Source organism: Eriocheir sinensis, chromosome 17 (genome assembly GCF_024679095.1).
Source record: "Eriocheir sinensis breed Jianghai 21 chromosome 17, ASM2467909v1, whole genome shotgun sequence".
Classification (NCBI taxonomy): Eukaryota; Metazoa; Arthropoda; class Malacostraca; order Decapoda; family Varunidae; genus Eriocheir; species Eriocheir sinensis.
In genome coordinates this window covers 7,309,898-7,328,535 of record NC_066525.1, presented here as the reverse complement: position 1 = coordinate 7,328,535, position 18,638 = coordinate 7,309,898, and the positions used below count along the sequence as shown (strand labels likewise).

Here is an 18,638-nt window from a genome sequence, read left to right as displayed (position 1 = left end):
TGCCAGATTATCATACTCAGAGCATAGTATTTACCTGTTTCTGACACCTAACTATTGCCAAGAAACATCAGAATCTAACTCTTTTAACGATAGCTATAAATGAGTTTCGTTATTGGAGCCCAGAAGACAGTTTAGGGGTAGGAAGTCGAGAAATATAATCAGCTGAGTACAACAATCTGGCAACGTTGACCATTAAACCCAAGCTCAGAGGAGTAACTTATCAACGCCCACTGACCCTCCTCACCCCCCGGCGCCTGCCAACACACGTCTCACTCACACCTCCAGACACCAGTGACGAGGCAACACGCGAGACCGAGAACCAAAAGAGGTGTTGCACGCAGTTGCCGAAGATAGTCAGTTTTACACCTCTCTGAACAGCACCGTTTAGTAATTTAGAACGTAACATAAGAACATAAGGAGTGAGAGGAGAGAGAGGTGTAAAGCAGGACGGTGAAGGAAAAGTGAGAAGAGAAAGGAAGATGAGCAGATGTGCGAAGAAGACAAGGAAGAAGAAGAAGAAGAAGAAGAAGAAGAAGAAGAAGAAGAAGAAGAAGAAGAAGAAGAAGAAGAAGAAGAAGAAGAAGAAGAAGAACAAGAACAAGAACAAGAAGAAGAAGAAGAAGAAGAAGAAGAAGAAGAAGAAGAAGAAGAAGAAGAAGAAGAAGAAGAAGAAGAAGAAGAAGAAGAAGAAGAAGAAGAAGAAGAAGAAAAAGAAGAAGGACGAGAGAGAGAGAGAGAGAGAGAGAGAGAGAGAGAGAGAGAGAGAGAGAGAGAGAGAGAGTTTTCCCGGGGTATGCAAGTAAATGAATGAATTATAATATCAATGGCGCGGGAGGAAGATAATTACAGCGATACACGGAAGGGGACGGCGAGAGGGAGAAAGCCGGGAAGAAAAATGACACGGAAAGGAGGAGGGAATTAAGGCGGACTGAGAACCTTAAGAACAGAGACTAAAGAAGGAGAGATAAAAAAAGATACGACAAGAAAGGAAGAAGGTTAACTGATGAAAAATAGTGTTAGAAAAAGTTAGTGGTTTACTGGTGGCGAAATGGAGTTAGGCGGACTGAGAGCCTAAAGAGAAAAAAAAATGATGCCTAAAGAAAAGGAGATTTACTGATGAAAAATAATACTAAAAGGAATTATTAGTAAGCTGTGAAATCATGGCGAAATAAAGTCATATATATGGCAACACAAACACACCTCCACCACAACCACCTCCACCACCAACAACAACAACAACAGCAATACCAGGCTACCGTTCACCCAAGTATACACACACGCGAAAGGGTTGGTTGCTTCTGCTGCTGTTTTTGTCGTTGTTGTTGTTGTTGCCGCTGCTGCGATGGTTCAAGGGTCAGCGTTACCTCTCTGTTGTTTTAATTATAACTTGAGCTTCGGGCGAGGAGCAGGTAAAGAAAGGAAGGTGAGGAGGAGGTGCGGCGTCGAGGCGGGCTGCAGGTGTGTGTGTGTGTGTGTGTGTGTGTGTGTGTGTGTGTGTGTGTGTGTGTGTGTGTGTGTGTGTGTGTGTGTGTGCTTGTTTTCTTGTTTTTGTGATGATTTCCTTTGTGCTGAGGAAATCTTCGTGTGTGTGTGTGTGTGTGTGTGTGTGTGTGTGTGTGTGTGTGTGTGTGTGTGTGTGTGTGTGTGTGTGTGTGTGTGTGTGTGTGTGTGTGATTTGTACGTGTTTTTTTGCGGTCATCAGCTGGCGGGATATACGACTTCTTTTTCCTCCATCTCTCGGAAAGATTCAATTGTGTGTTCAAACCTTATGGAATGCGTGTGTGTGTGTGTGTGTGTGTATACCGGCCATGGTGAAGGGGTAGCAGGACCGCCTCATAACTCCCCGTGATCACCTCCCCCCGCCCCCCCTCCCTCACCCTCTCATTTTGAACACTAAAAGTAAAAATAATGCAAAATCTTCCCCCATCATCACTCCAGTTGCGACTCCTCCTCCTCCTCCTCCTCCTCTTCCTCCACTCAGTATCCTCCACCCACACTCTCATTCCCTGACTCTCTTCCACCCACGCCTCTGTTCCATATCCTCCTCCACCCTCACTCTTGATTCCCTGTTTTCTCTCCTCCATATTAACTCACCTCTTCTCCCTCTCCCTCCACTCTTCCCTCCGCATCTTCCACCCACGCTCTCGTTCCCTTCTAAGCATTCTTCCTCCACCCATATCGCTCCCTTTCCCTTTCTTTTTATCCTCCCACGCCAGTGTTCCCGTTTTCTCTCCTTTCCGTTCCCATTCTCACTTTCCGTTCCCATTTTCTCTCTCCTTCCCGTTCCCATTCTCTCTCCTTCCCGATCCCATTCTCTCTTCTTCCCGTTCCCCTTACCTCTCCTCTCCGTTCCCTCTTTCATTCTCATATCCTATCTCTCTCTCTCTCTTATCCACACCATTCCTTCCTATATCTCCTTAGCTTCCACATTCCCTTTCCTTCACTCTCCTCTCCTCTCCTCTTCTCCCTCTCATCTGCAACGCATTCCCTCTCCACCTACACTAAGCTACAGACGTTCCTCTCACCCACATTCCTCCTCGTCTCAATCTCATTTCTCTTCCTCCATCTACACTCTCTTTCGACCATTTTGCTTGTTCCCTTTCCCCTCCTCCCTCATCTCGAACTCGTATGTATTCCTAAATTATCCCTCCTTCATTGGCTACCCGGGATCTACGTAATTCAGTGATCTATCCATACAGTATCTATCGTTTTCCTCTCCCTTTTCGATCTTCTCTAGCACAATTTTTCTTCATATCTCACTACACTGCACCTCATTCATGTTCATTTCTTTATCATCGTTGTTTTTCCGTTCAAACTAACTCCCTCTCCATATGTAATTCAGTGATCTATTTAATGCAGTATCTATCGTTTCCTTTCCTCTTCTCGCTCTTCTTTAGTACGACAGCTTATTCCTATCTCACTGCGCCGCAACTCATTCATATATATTTCTTTATAATCGTTGTCTTTCCGTTCAAACTAACTCCCTCTTCATATGTAATTCAGTGATCTATTTAATGCAGTATCTATCGTTTCCTTTCTTCTTCTCGCTCTTCTTTAGTACAACAGTTTTTCCATATCTCTCACACTGCTCCTCATCCGCATTTATTTCCTTTGCATTGTTCTCTTTCCGCTCACACTCCCTCCCTCTCTTATTAACTCCTTCCACTATTTCTTCATTCCACATCTAATACTGCTGCCACGTCAATGCCTCCACGCCAGTCCACTCCACTTCACTCCGCCGCTATTCGTCAAAGAGTTATCACGCTTCCACTGTCTCTCGGTATACTTTTATTTCACGGTTGTGTTGTTTTGATTTAGAATACACCTGTTTCTATTCTCTCTCTCTCTCTCTCTCTCTCTCTCTCTCTCTCTCTCTCTCTCTCTCTCTCTCTCTCTCTCTCTCTCTCTCTCTCTCTCTCTCTCTCTCCTTGCCCTTCTTGACCTTATCTGAAAATGGCATCGATGGGTTTTTGCCGTATTGCTTGTGTTGATTTTTTCCTCCTCCTCCTCCTCCTCCTCCTCCTCCTCCTCCTCCTCCTCCTCGCCTTCTCTCGTCTTGTACGTATATGTGCCAATCATTTTTTACCGTCCCTTCGTTGCCTCACATAATATTACTTGATTTTCTTCACTCGCTGACTGACATGAAAGTGCCGATGCAGGTCGATAGGTTAAACTCGACGCGCACACACACACACACACACACACATACACACACACACACACACACACACACACACACACACACACACACCGCCGCGTCGCTTCTCCATAAACTTCAATGTTGTTTACGAGAATTAGCCTCACATTTTTGGTTCTTATCCGGGTTTTCTTTCTTCCATCCCCAAGAACCAGATGGTGTGTGCGTGTGTGTGTGTGTGTGTGTGTGTGTGTGTGTGTGTGTGTGTGGGTGGGGCACGATGACCTTCCCTTCGCTTCCATCACGTCCCCTTACGACCCAGGGAGTTGCAGAATCACGAGTGGAGGAGGAGGAGGAGGAGGAGGAGAAGAGGAGGAGCAGGAGGAGCAAGAGGAGGAGGAACAGAAAAAGGAACAACTGCAAGAGGAGGAGGAGAAAAAGAATGAGGAGAGGGAAGAGGAGGAGGAGCAGTAGGAGCCAGAGGAGGAGGAGAAAGAGAAAAAGGAATAACTGAAAGAGGGGGAGGAGAGAAAGAAAGAGGAGGAGGAGGAGGAGGAGGAGGAGAATAAGGAAGAGGAGAAGGTAGAAGAAAAGATGAGAGGACGATTAAGGAAAGGCTTCGCTGAACAATATCGAGAGAAAAAATAACATGGTGATTCTGGCCCAATTGTATGTATTATCTGTGGAGAGAGAGAGAGAGAGAGAGAGAGAGAGAGAGAGAGAGAGAGAGAGAGAGAGAGAGAGAGAGAGAGAGAGAGAGAGAGAGAGAGAGAGAGAGAGAGAAACATAGATAGACAGAAACATATAGACAGACAGAAACACACAGGCAAACAAGACCACAAAAAATAGAACCAGAATCAAAACCAGTATTGTGAAGATGAGAGAAAATGGTGGTGAGTTTGACTAAGGGAGAGAGGGAGGGAGGGAAGGAGGAGAGGAGGCGAAGAGAGGGAGGGATGGTGAGGAAGGGGTAGGCGGTGAAGGGACAGATAAGGAAGGGAACATAAGTGAAGGGGGAGAAGAAGGGTCCCCATACATCACACATAAGTCCTTCCTAGTGGTTTGTTTTTCTATTTTCTGATCTATTTTTTATTTAGTTCTTATTTTCTATTGTTTTTATTATTATTTATTTATGTTTATTTGTGTGTGTGTGTGTGTGTGTGTGTTATGAGCAGCCTCCGTGACACTACTTCAACCCTCAAACATTCAACTTCCAACACACTGATTTTCTGACGCCCAATACTCGCTTCTCCTCTCCGGCTTATCTGGTATTTCACGCCCTCGCCACGATCGCCGCTCATCCCTGCACACTTCCTCTGACCAAATGCTTCGCTATGATTATCCTGATTGCTCTGAGGGAGGCGATGTGCGGAGGTCAACAAAGGACCCTCGCACCCCACTTCCAGGCTCTTCCTTTTACCATGCTCCTTCAGACTGAGGTTCGTAAGACGCTCTCTGCTCTTACATCAAATATTTACAAAGTTCACAAAGAAGATTAGTCCGGTTTTTATGGGTGTTTTTCACGTTCATGGCGCAGAAACCTTGTCAAACTATCAGTAGGCTCATAACATTACCCATGGAAATACTCTCCACAACCTCTACGAAAGCCTTATCAATATGTGGATGTATAAGCCCGGAAATGTTTGAGAATATGCGTCTAGCTTTACAAACCCTTAACACTGAGATTAGTCGGCTTTTCACGAGTTTTTTTTTCACGTTCAGTCGGCTCATAAAGCTATACCCATGGAAATACGGTCTACAACCTCTACGAAAGCCTTATCAAATGTGGGTGTGCAAGCTCTTAAATGTTCGAGAATATGCGTCAAGCTTTACACAACCCTTAACAAGACGATCTTAATAATTCGTTTGATGGTCAAGAGGAGGAATTCGATATTCACCTCCGCTCACAGCTCGGTATGCTACGTTAGAGGAGCGGGCAGGCAGAAAGGACACTAGTTAGATCACGAATTTGTTGCTTCTGTTAATTGGACTGACTGGGTATCAGGACACCTCTCCTCCCGAAATTGACCCCTCTTTCGGCCACCTCTTTTGATTCTTTTTAGGAGTACCGAGTTGAGGGCTTTTTTTTTTTATTATTGTTTCCTTTTTTTTTGGGGGGGGCCCTTGAGCTGTCTCCTTTGTTGTAAAAAAAAAAAAAAACACTCCTGGAAACTTTCAATTAGCAAACCCACACCAATACATATATACAGAGATTTTGTATTCCTTTCTTTTCTCAGTGGTCTTAATAGTCTCGATCCCCAACAAAGGAAATATTCAACTGTGTTCTAAATCAACCACCGCCTGAGTTGAGTGGTCTTGATAACGCACAGGAACCCACAAGCGAGGCATTCAAGACTTTTATATTATATGTGATCTTGATTACTCCTTGGAAGATAGTAATCCAGCCGCTCAGGAGCATCACCACAAAGAGGGAATGGAATCGTCAAGAAGAGGAGGAGGAGGCGAGCTTCACCATCACGGCTGCCTGAACTAATCTGAACCAACAACAGTGTAGAAGTCTTTAGTCGAGGCACGGTAAGCAGGCGTCAGCGGGTGAGGCAATATAATCGTCTCGCTTTTTCCTCCCGACGCCTTCCTCCCTCCTTCCTATAAGCGTTTACAAGCCGGCTTCATATCTTCCATCACTTTCATCACGACGGCGGAGGGCTAAGTGGGATCTCGCGTCTTGCTTTCAGGTATACTTTGACCATAATTGCCGGCCAGCGTGTCGTTTGCCGGTAGAAAGGAAACGAAGAGCACTCCCCTCCCGGCGGGCCCTCCCTCTCCCTCCCCTCCCGCCGGACAAAATGAGGGAATGATAATAGCAGCTTAGGACCTGTGCGTGGTAGGAAGTCCCTCGGAAAATATGGCACAAGAGAGAATGAGACGCCACAAAATAAGCAACCGATGATTTTTACGTTTCCGGGAAAGAAAGCTTCGGAAAAGGGTTAAGAAAATATGAGCCCAGTGTACATTCTGACACTATTGATGTAAAACACTGGGAGTTGAAGTAAATATTGCATGGTGGAGAAGCGTTCCATCAAGCTGGCGATGACTTGGTGTTTCCGGGAGAAGTATTCGAAAAAGAGTTGAGAAAAGTTGAGTCCAGTGTAAATTCTGACGTTATTTAGATAAAACGCTGGAAGTTGAGGAAAAGATAGGACAACAGAGGGACGTTTCATCAAGATACGCTGAAAAGTTAAAGAAAACACAGCGGCGTAGAGAGATGGTTCATTAAGATACTCTGATAGCTGAAGATAATATAGCGCAGTGGAGAGGCATTTCGCCCAGACTCGTTCAAAGTTAGGGAAATAGCATAGTAGAGACGTCACATTGAAAAAAAAATAGATTAGATAAATTCATGGACAGCGATATTAGGTGGGGTTAGATACACGAGAGCTTAGGTTCAAAGGAGCTGCCTTGTGCAGGTCTACCGGCTTTTTGCAGACTCCTACGTTCTTATGTTCTTATGTTATGTTCTTATGTAGACGTTTCATCAAGATACGCTGAAAACTAAAGAAAACAAAGCATAGTGAAGAAGCATTTCGTCATGATTAACCTAAATTGAGTTAGTTTACATTTCCTAATCCCTCCCTCCCTTTGATGAGCGCCTGGAGTGAAACGGTTGCAGCAGCTCGCTCCTCGCAACCATAAACTCACCGCAAGATAATGAAACATAAATCTGATGTTCACACCAGGACCTCCTCTTAATAGTGCCCCTGCGGCATACACACACACACACACACACACACACACACACACACACACACACACACACACACACACACACAGCGGGGGGCAGCTATACCTTTTTCTGAGCTCCTAAATAACCCCGTATCTCTGCCTAGCCATCAGCCCGAGGAGACCATAATCTTCAAAATGTCATAATGATCTGCTATTACGAGGAAGCTAACCAATCACTCTGACGTAAAACACCCCGTTCGCCAGCGCCCCGGGTAGCCACGCTCAGGGGACGGGCTGGGCTTCACGGGAGACCATTCAAGACTACCAAGGCGACAATTACAAGGTTCTCAATGCGCCGCTACGCCACGCCACTCCGCCCTTGCCACCCCCTCTTCCTCGGCGCCTCACCAGACACAAGATTATGTTTGACCCGCGGACGGAACTCGAGGGTTGTGGTCTGACAGCGACGCTCCCCTGCGCACGATGGGAGGAAATGAGAAGGGGAGGATGGGGTGAGTGGAGAGAGGGGTGGGTTTGAAGGGGTGGGTTTGCTGGGGTGAGTCTAAGAATGATAGAGGAGCGGATATGATAAGGTGAGGGCGTGGTGGGTGGGTGGGCGTGGTGGTCTCCGTGAGGGACTGTCATGGTGTAGGGGAGACATGATGAAATATTTTCCACCTCGAAGTGTTCCTCTCAGCCACATCTATCATCAGTGAAGGGGACGGAGATGTTGCCGCCACTATATTTTACTCCCCCTCTCCACGTCCTTCCTCCCGGTCTTAATAATGAAATAACCGGGTTTTGACAGGATTACATCAAATAGTCACACGATCTGATCCGCTTCTACGAGTCCATCTTATTTACTTTAACCTTTTTATCTTTTTTCATACAACAAGCAACGTTCACAAGAAGACATCTGCCGAAGAGGATTGATTGCCTCCTACGTTTTGAAGAATACTGACAGACCACAACCATAAAACATAACCATAAGACGTCAAACCATCACACACTAACCCGCTTTCCAGAACCATTATCGCACACTCCCTTTTCTCTTTCTCTCCCCAAGCACGCCGCCATGTCCGCAAGCATAGTCTCTCTCCATACATATTCTTCGGCCACTTTCCCCGTCCATGCAGCCACACCTCTTCCCCCCCCTTCACCCGCCCCTCCGGACCCTTCGCTCTGCTTCACGTCCGCCCAGCACGCCCCTTCATCACGTGACCCTACGCAGTCCATCATCAGCCTCGCGTTCACGTGTTTTCGTTCCTAATCCACCTGTCTGGAAAGTGTACCGACGCCACCCTCTAATCCATTCGTCATAGCATGCTATTGTTTTTTTCTCTGGTTTATATTTCCTATCTTTCGTTGTTTTTAGTACTATTATAATAACCACTACTATTGTTTCCACTACTACTACTACTACTACTACTACTACTACCACTACTACTACTACTATACAAAAATAACAGCAACATCAGCAAGAATGACGGAAATAACATCTGCTAGCATCATCACCACCACCACCATCTACTACTACAACTATCGCTATTACAACAACAATAACTACTACAATTACTACTCCTACTACTATTACTACCACTACTGCTACTCTCTCTCTCTCTCTCTCTCTCTCTCTCTCTCTCTCTCTCTCTCTCTCTCTCTCTCTCTCAAGTTCTATTTACGGTTTCTCTCATCTGGTCTTTTCTTCTCGGTCTTTCTTTCCCACGTCTGTTGTTGTTGTTTTCCTTTCACTTGTTTCCCAATACTTTTCCCGGTTACTTATTTTACTCCATCTCCGAGTGACGTCATCGTTACGTCACTATTACTTGGTTACGTCACGGGAATAGAGAGAGACAGAGATAAAAAGAGAGAGAGAGAGAGAGAGAGAGAGAGAGAGAGAGAGAGAGAGAGAGAGGCAGATAGAGAAATTATGAGCCAGTAGAAAGTAAAAGCAAGACAGACAAACAAATAGACGTAAACACACACACACACACACACACACACACACACACACACACACACACACACACACACACGAGCAAGCAAGGAAGCAAATAAAAGAATAATAAAAACACAAACACAAATATTTAGAGAGAGAGCGAGAGCGAGAGCGAGAGAGAGAGAGAGAGAGAGAGAGAGAGAGAGAGAGAGAGAGAGAGAGAGAGAGAGACCATTGCATTACTTTATATAGATATGTCGTGATTCAAGACAGAATAAAAGCTGCTCTTCTGCCTTTTCCTTTCGCGTCCTCCTTCCTCAGCCCCTCCCTTCCCTTTCTTCTTCCCTTTCTCCCTCGACCAGGTAGCCTCGTTATACACTAATCTGCTTCCTGTTACCTGTTCTGTGTGTCCCTTCTGTGCTCCTTCTTCTTCTCCATTATCATTACCACGGTCTATCTTTTCTTTTTCACTGTCTTCTGCTGTTTATCTTCTGTTTTCATATTTCTTCTGTTATTACTATTATGCTCTCCCTCTTTTTTTATTTTTTTATTCTCTTTCATTCAATTCTACTACCATCAGTACAAACTTTTTTCCTCTCTTCCTTTTTAACTCCTCTGTTCTGTCATTCTCTTCCACTTCTCTTCCTTTTTCCTCTATTCTACTGCCACCACTATGCTCCTTTCCTTCTTTTTCGCTTTTTTCCAGTCTTCTCTTTCCTCGTCTTCCTCTCTTCTTCTATTCCTTTTTCTTCCACGCCTCATTACTTTCCCTCTCTTCCTCTTCTTATCTACTCTTGTATTTATTTTTCTCCTCCACCCCTAATTTATTTTCCTCTCTCCTACATACTACTACTACTACGTTATTTTTCTTCATTGACCAACATCGCTCTTTTTTCTCAGTGTTTATCAGCCTTTAGTGTTCTGTGTTCTGTTTTCCTCGCGCTTTCATCCAGTTATTTCCTCTTTCCCTCTCTCCTCTGTCTTTCTTTCCCTCCACTTTCCCCTCCTCGCCCACGGGAAGACATGAAGAGCAAGAGAAACGCCTGGGGTTGGAGAAAGAGGAATGGGGGAGGAGAACTGGCCTGGCGGAGAAACTGCTGTCATTCACGGACGAAGGTAACATGAGAACGGTGGGAAAGAGGAGAAATGGAAAGACGGAATTGAAATCACACTTAATGAAGATTGAACGAATGATGAAAGGAAGGAGGGCGAGAAATGATAAATGAATAGAGGATAGAAGGGTTGGCATTAGGCAAACGCAAGAAATAAAGCAAATAGAGACAGATATGAGAAAAAGAAAGAAAAATAACTAGAAGAAAGAGGGGAAGGAAGGAGAGAAGGAAGGAAAGAAGAATGAAAAAAGATATAATAAGGTGTGTGTGTGTGTGTGTGTGTGTGTGTGTGTGTGTGTGTGAGAGAGAGAGAGAGAGAGAGAGAGAGAGAGAGAGAGAGAGAGAGAGAGAGAGAGAGAGAGAGAGAGAGAGAGAGAGAGAGAGAGAGAGACAGAGAGAGAGAGAGAGAGAGAGAGAGAGAGAGAGAGAGAGAGAGAGAGAGAGAGAGAGAGAGAGAGAGAGAGAGAGAGAGAGAGAGAGAGAGAGAGAGAGAGAGAGAGAGAGAGAGAGAGAGAGAGAGAGAGAGAGAGAGAGAGAGAGAGAGAGAGAGAGAGAGAGTTAATCCAGCACCGGAGGGAGGAAGGGAAGGGAAGGCAAGGTCACCTAATATGACAGTTATCGTTGGAGGCTCGGTTTTTGTGACCCGGAATTAGGGTTTGTACTCCAAGTGGGTCCGTCCTCACTTATTTTTATGGGTGTGCCGCTAGACAGACAGACAGATAGATAGTTAGAAAGATAGACAGTGAGAGAAAGAGAAAGACAGGCACTATAAACTACATTCGCTCCAGACACAAGAGAGAAAGAGAGATCCTTCTAATCGACAGCACCAAGGCGTGTAATACTATACTTCGAGGTACCATAAAATCTTCACGACACTTCGCACCGCCAGACGCAATCCAGCTTCCCCCAATCCCTGGTCCACGCCACAGCCTCATTCGGCCCCACGTGACACCATAAGCACTGCAGGTTTCCATACGGCATTTTACAACACCGCAGGCGGCCAGGCAATACCACAGACAACCATAAACATCGTGCAATCCTACGCGCGTTATCAGGGCTTCGATTTTTACAGCTCTGTGCAGCGCCACGCAACGGTACATCAACTTGGCAAACACTTTACTTTGTCTTGCGCGTCCCTACGAGGATGATTTAGGTCCGATATTGGACTGGTAAGCTTAGTAGAGGACTCACTGTAAACAACATGAGGAAGGAGGGATGAGAGGAGGGAGGTGGAAGGAAGGCAAAACGAAAGAACAAAAGAGAAAGAAGGGAAGGATAGAACGTGTGAAGGAACGATAGAAGGAAGAAAGGTAGGAAGGAGGAGGAAGGAAGGTGGAAGGCAGAAAGAAAGGAAAAAAAAGAGAAAGAATTAGGGGTAAAGAAGGAAGGAACAACGGAAGGAAGGAATAAAAGAGTGAATGAAGGAAGGACGAAATGAATAGATGAAGGAAGAACGATATGGATGAAGGAAAGAAGAATAAAACAAAAGTGAATTAATGAAGGACATACGGAATAAGTGGAGGAAGGGAAAGTAGAGGGAAGAAAGAAAGAAAAAGAGAAAGGAAGAAATGTACGAAGAAAAGACAGAAGGACGGAAAGAAGGAAGGAAGGAAGGTACAAATAAATGAATGAATGAATAAAAAACAAAAGAAATGAATGGATGAAGTAACCAAGGAAGGACGAAAAACCAACATCACCTTCTATCCTATTAACACATCAAGCATTATCTGTCATCAACTCATCCAAAACCAACCAATTCAACCAATCAAGGACGAAAAAACAGCATCACCTTCTATCCTATTAACACATCAAGCATTATCTGTCATCAACTCATCCAAAACCAACCAATTCAACCAAGGAAGGACGAAAAAACAGCATCACCTTCTATCATATTAACACATCAAGCATTATCTGTCTGTCATCAACTCCCCAAAACCACCCAATTCAACCAATCAAGGACGAAAAACCAACATCACCTTCTATCCTATTAACACATCAAGCATCATCGGTCACCAACTCCCCACAAACCAGCCAATTCACGGCCGCACAGACTTGCACCCGCCCAGACCGTCACAGCACCCACCGCACCCGCCGCCCCGCTCTGACCATGCTTTCCACGCGAGCGCCGGGAGCAAGCAGCCAAGCACTCATCCCGAGGGGCGGCCGTAAAACACGCCAAAGGTATAATTCGCGAGCTTGGTTGTATTTTGCAGCGGTCGTAATGTTGGGGCGGCGACAGGTGTGGCCAGTGGAAGGGACGGGATGATTGGTCCACTGTGTAAGAAGCCACCCGTCTGTTGGTCTGTCTCCTTTATGTCTGTGTTTCCGTGTCTGTGTCTGTGTCTTTGTCATTGTCTGTTCTGTTCGTCTCCTTCTTTTGTCTGTTGGTCCGTCTTTCTCCGTCTGGGTGTTTATGCTTATGTCCGTTGTTTTGTGTTTGTTTGTTTGTCTCCATGTCTGTTTGTCTGTCTGTCATTCTGTCCGTCTGTTTGCCTATCTGTCTGTCTGTCTATTCGTGCATTCTCAACCCTAGCGTGTGTGTGTGTGTGTGTGTGTGTGTGTGTGTGTGTGTGTGTGTGTGTGTGTGTGTGTGTGTGTGTGTGTGTGTGTGTGTGTGATTGGTTGGTTGGTTGTCAGCTCATCTGCCCGTCAACTTTACCTGTAAACATATCACTCTCCCTTTTTCTCGGTGTGTGTGTGTGTGTGTGTGTGTGTGTGTGTGTGTGTGTGTGTGTGTGTGTGTGTGTGTGTGTGTGTGTGTGTGCACGTGTGCGTGTGTGTGTATGTGTGTGTGTGTGTGTGTGTGTGTGTGTATTTGTTTGCATGTATGCATATAGAGAGAATATAAAAAAAAACGAAAAATAAATAAATAAATATAGAAAGAAAGAAAAAAAGAAAGGAGAGAAAGGAAAAAATGAGAGAGGAGAGAGGAGATATGTAATGGAGATATGTACTCTTTTTGTTGCCCTTGAGCCATGTCCTTTGATGTAAAAAAAAATGTGTTTGGCTTATCGGTTTGCTTGTCTGTCAGTTTGTACACATCAATATGGCTTCGTACATTTACTTTCGTTGAGAGCTAAGGCAAACACTGGTAAAGAATAAACAATGAATGCAGCTGCGTGAGTGTACCCGCAGCGTCCCCGCCGCTGATCGCCTCACATCTGCATAACAGCGCCGTCCCGGAAGTCATCAGACACAAGAGGTAACGGCGGCCACAGCGGCGGGCGAGGCGATGACGGGGAAGGCGGCGTATTACCGAAGTCTGGCCTGACAGGAGTGGTGGAGACGAGCGGCGACTCGGAGCTTACAGCGGAGGCTCAACGTTAGGCGGTGTGGCTGACTGAAAATAAATCTAACCAACCTGACACCTCCTCTCTTAACATGGGCTTTATTTCTTGACCAACCGTGAGTTATTTAAGCTTCTGGTCTCGGGAGGGTCATGAATCAAGAGGAAATCAAGAGGAACAAAGAGGGAATCAAGGGGAATCAAGAGGGTCAGGAATCGAGGGAATCAAGAGGAAATCAAGAGGAGCAAAGAGGGAGTCAAGGGGAATCAAGAAGGTCAGGAATCGAGGGAATCAAGAGGAACAAAGAGGGAATCAAGGGGAATCAAGAGGGTCAGGAATCGAGAGAATCAAGAGGGAATCAAGAGGAACAAAGAGGGAATCATGGGGGATCAAGAGGGTCAGGAGTCGAGGGAATCAAGAGGGAACCAAGAGGAACAAAGAGGGAATCAAGGGGAATCAAGAGGGTCAGGAATCGAGGGAATCAAGAGGAACAAAGAGGGAATCAAGGGGAATCAAGAGGGTCAGGAGTCGAGGGAATCAAGAGAGAATCAAGAGGAATTAAGGGGAAACAAGAGGGTCAAGAATCAAGAAGAATCAAGAGGGTCAGAATCCAAAAGGGAAGGAATGAAGAGGTTAACGCTGATCTTTGGTTACTCAAGAGCACCTCAGTCAGTCAGTCAGTCCCGCGCCTCCAAACGTTGAGCCTCCGCGGCGTGCTCCAGGGCGCCGCTTCTGTCCACCGCTTGACAGACTAGACTTGAGGGACAGGCGGCCGGCATGACCAGGAACCGAACTGTTGGGTCGTGTTGTGGCCAGACCGACATGACCCACGCCAGGACCCCGCCAGAATGATAACAGGGACGACCAGCGCGGTGATAACAACGGTACGAAGGCCATTACGACGACCACCACCATCACCACAACGACTACTGCTAAAGGGGGGAAAGGGGGGGGGAGGAGAGAGAGAGAGAGAGAGAGAGAGAGAGAGAGAGAGAGAGAGAGAGAGAGAGAGAGAGAGAGAGAGAGAGAGAGAGAGAGAGAGAGAGAGAGAGAGAGAGAGAGAGAGAGAGAGAGAGAGAGAGAACTAATATGCTGAGGGGATGCCAATGACTCACCGCTCTACTATCCATCTACCATCATTTACCATCTTCTACAATCCTCTACTGACCATATACCTCTCAGGTGTACAGAATGATCGAAGGGTGTAGCCTCTTCTTGGAAAAGTTCACCATAAATAAAGAAAAGAATATGTCTGCTCGCGCTCATATAAGCTGAGGCCGGTTGAAATAGCCTAAGACACTATGACGCCGTACCAGGAAATAATGGTGATAGGAAAAATGCTCACGGTCGCCGCATATGAGCGCGGATCACCTCTTAATGGAGCGTTGAAATCACCTGGTAAGGTTCCGCCGTCTGCGGTTTATTCTGCTCTCGTAACAAACCATTTGGAGTTTTCCCACACTTGTAATAGTTCTGTGTGGCTTTACCCCCTCTATCTCTCTATCTGTCTATCTATCTGTCTATCTATATATCTCGTGAGTGTGTGAAAAAACGCTTTAACCCGTCAAAATCTTATTGGCTTAAACTATCAAATCGCCGAGGAGGGACATTTCCACCATGGGGGGTATGCAACGTTCTGCTGGTATGCTTAACTTTATTGTCGAAGATGGAGGCTAGACTATCACCGCCGCTCAACCGCCACAATATCGCGGACAGGGTGCAATTGATATATATATATATATATATATATATATATATATATATATATATATATATATATATATATATATATATATATATATATACACACACTTTAACTTGTACTAGGGCACCGCGATGGGGTTTTCAATGATAAAATATTTAAGGACGTCCAGTCATTCATTTTAGCTTTTCATGATTGTTTTTGAAAACAAAATGCCAAACAATCATGCAACATTTCTGCGTCTCCTTGTGGTTTGCCACCTGCTTTCTTTTAATACTAGCGTACTATATAGTGTACTGGTTAACACACCTATCTACGAATCCAAGGGCCCGGGTTCGATCCCAGTCTGGGCAATTGGCGCGCATCTCACCCGGCTGCTCATCAGCCCATTCGGGCGAGTCGATAAATGGATACCTGGGGAAACTTGAGGAAGGTAAAATGTTGTAGCCCGGATGTTACACTTGCCCTGTGTCGCGGGGTAATGGGCTCTTACCACAAGCTCAAGGAGTAATGTCACGGATAAGAGCACCGAGGCCACGCACACCTTCACTTTTCTTACCACGCGGCCACCCAGGCACCGGTAACACTCTCAAATGCTTATTACATGGTTTCAATATCAGGTAAGTTCATCCGCGCGGGAATCGGATATTTATGAGTCAGTTAGGCTTTCAGAATCAATTTTTAGTAATCTGTCGCGTCATGCAGAACGAATGCAAAGAAAAAAATAATATATAATAATCGAAAAAAATATGTACCGTGTAGCACAACCAAATTAATATAAAACACTAAGTTGCACGTTGGCCATACGAGGATGTACCAAAAAGAGAAGATAACAGTGATAAACCAAGAACTAGGAGAGACTTTGCCGAGGGAAAGAATAAAATGTAGGTGCTTTTGATCGTTACCTGAGTGGAGTGGGAGAGGTGTGGAGAGGGAGCGCTGGGTGGTCTGTGGCTGTGGCTGAGACTGGAGGATGAGAGCGAAGGTGAGGCTGGAGGGTGAGGTTGGATGATGAGGATGAGGGGGCGTCCTTATCCTCTCACTGTCGATCCGTACACGCGCCTGTGGAAAGACACCCATCATTACTACACACACACACACACACACACACACACACACACACACACACACACACGTCTTGAAGTCCCTTTTGCCTCTGCCGTATAATTACTCAAAGCGTGAAGCATCGGAGTTCGAAAGATTGCGCGCGTGTCCAATAAACCGTTTTCTTTTCCTTTTTTTTGGTCCGTGAGTGCAGCCTCAGTGGCGGATCATGTGTTTGGACGCGCGCATCCCCCCTTGAAGACTCGCAGGCGTGGAAGGAAAGGCAAAACAGAACATCGGCTCCCCTGAATCAATAACTTCTCTTCAAGCGTGGCCAAAGATCTTAATCAGCTAGCACGTTTTAGCTTTTTTTCCTCTCTTTTCTTATATCTTATTTAGTTTACCTTTGATACCCTCATCGCCATGCTCAGGGCTGTCATAAATTCTCGATCACCCAGCACGTTTATTTTCCTTTTTTCCATTTTATTTTGTTATTCTTATTTGCTTTCCTCTGATATTCTCATTGCCATGCTCAGTTTTAAGGCGGGTTATTGTTTTGCTACATTAAATACATCGTCATAATTGCACACAGCACCAATACTGTAGCACGCGCCTGACCACCATACCGACAACTCCACGGCCACCACCATCACCACCCCACAACCACACCGCTACACCACCGATACACCACTCCACACCAACCAGAACCATCTCTCCACCACACTTCCCATTCAAATCTACATCGAAACGTATCTTATTATCACTACCTCATCCGTATCATATTCCTTACCTACGAAATCAATTATACAGTCATGATCCACCGTCTATCTTTACCCAGCCAGTTCTTTCTCCCCGACCAACACACACACGGCAAGGCTCAAGGGAAAGAAGAATGACCTTGACGTTTTTCGACTATTATAGATCCAGAAGTTTCATTACCCCTTTACTTCTACCGCGCAGTTTTTTTTTTTTTCTCGCTTCTATACGATTTCTTTTTAATACTGCAATAAAATAAATGGACTCTTAGCGGTTGACGGTGTTGAGGGAAGAAAAACCCATTGCCAGGAGGAAGACAGAGATATGAAGGCTGAGTAATACGTGAGAGGAGGGGGGTGGGGGGTGGAGAGAGAGAGAGAGAGAGAGAGAGAGAGAGAGAGAGAGAGAGAGAGAGAGAGAGAGAGAGAGAGAGAGAGAGAGAGAGAGAGAGAGAGAGAGAGAGAGAGAGAGAGTGAGAGAGGAGGAGAGGTAGGAGGGATTCAGGGAGAGGGAGGGAGAGTAGGCAAGGAGTTGGGGAGAGGGAGGGAGAGGAGGCAAGGAGTCAGGGAGAGGGAGGGAGAGTGAGAACCGCACGAGACAGTCTCCTCAGAACGCAGGCCGCGGCGGCGCGCACACCGCGGTTCCTTTCCCTCGCTACACTCGGACTTTTCCTCCCCTCCACCGACAGCAGCGGCGGTGGCGATGGTGGCGGAAGGAGTGGAAGGACACAACACTCAGAGGTCCGTCACTGTGTATCGGTGGGTCGTCTGGATGTTGAAGGACTGTTGGCACTGTGCTCGATAGTGGCGGCAATTTGCATGAACATAAAAACAAAACCGAACCATAACTACGACGATGTGGAATGTAATGTGGCACTACGGGATTGGTGGCACTGTAGATACTGTAAAGCAATGATACTACGAAATATATGGCACTGAGTCGGTGGCGTTTTGCGTAAAGAATAGAAAAATATCGACGAATAAAATGAAGTGCAAAGGCAAAAGTGACACTAACTTATTATTGTGACAACGACATGGCACTGCTGAAAGACGTGACACAAGGCCGGTAGTTCGCCTCGCTACTGGGAACGATAGGCACCTTCACTGGTCCACGCGGGAAGAGTCAGCTGAGGTGGCACTGGAGGAGGCACCGCACACGTTCTCTCCGCAGTGCCGGCCAGCTGAGTGCCTTACTGACACACTGCACCCTCCACGCCTCCTCCGTTCACCCCCCCAAGCCCACACCTTCACTCCATCACTCTCACCTCGCCGCCCGCTGTCTCACGTAAGTTGGCAACCCCTTCTTGGTTACTCTCTCTCTCTCTCTCTCTCTCTCTCTCTCTCTCTCTCTCTCTCTCTCTCTCTCTCTCACACACACACACACACACACACAAACACCACTCGCCATGTTTTGATGTGTCAACATACATTTTATTATTTTACGTTATAGGATCAACAATTATGCATTAACTGAATTT

At 45.9% G+C, this 18,638-nt stretch overlaps 1 protein-coding gene across 2 annotated transcripts in view; it reads right to left on the bottom strand.

Moving 5' to 3' along the window:
• The window catches only part of LOC126999883 (putative uncharacterized protein DDB_G0277255), a 128,400-nt gene that overhangs the window by 40,021 nt on the left and 69,741 nt on the right, over positions 1-18,638 (bottom strand). The window contains exons 1-2 of one of the 2 annotated variants that reach the window (XM_050863005.1): positions 18,260-18,439; positions 16,267-16,423 (exon numbers count right to left, since the gene is read on the bottom strand). The gene's annotated coding sequence lies outside the window, so the exon portion shown is untranslated. Of the gene's footprint in view, positions 1-16,266; positions 16,424-18,259; positions 18,440-18,638 lie in introns of those variants that run through there. The other variant, XM_050863006.1, reaches the window with a different exon arrangement.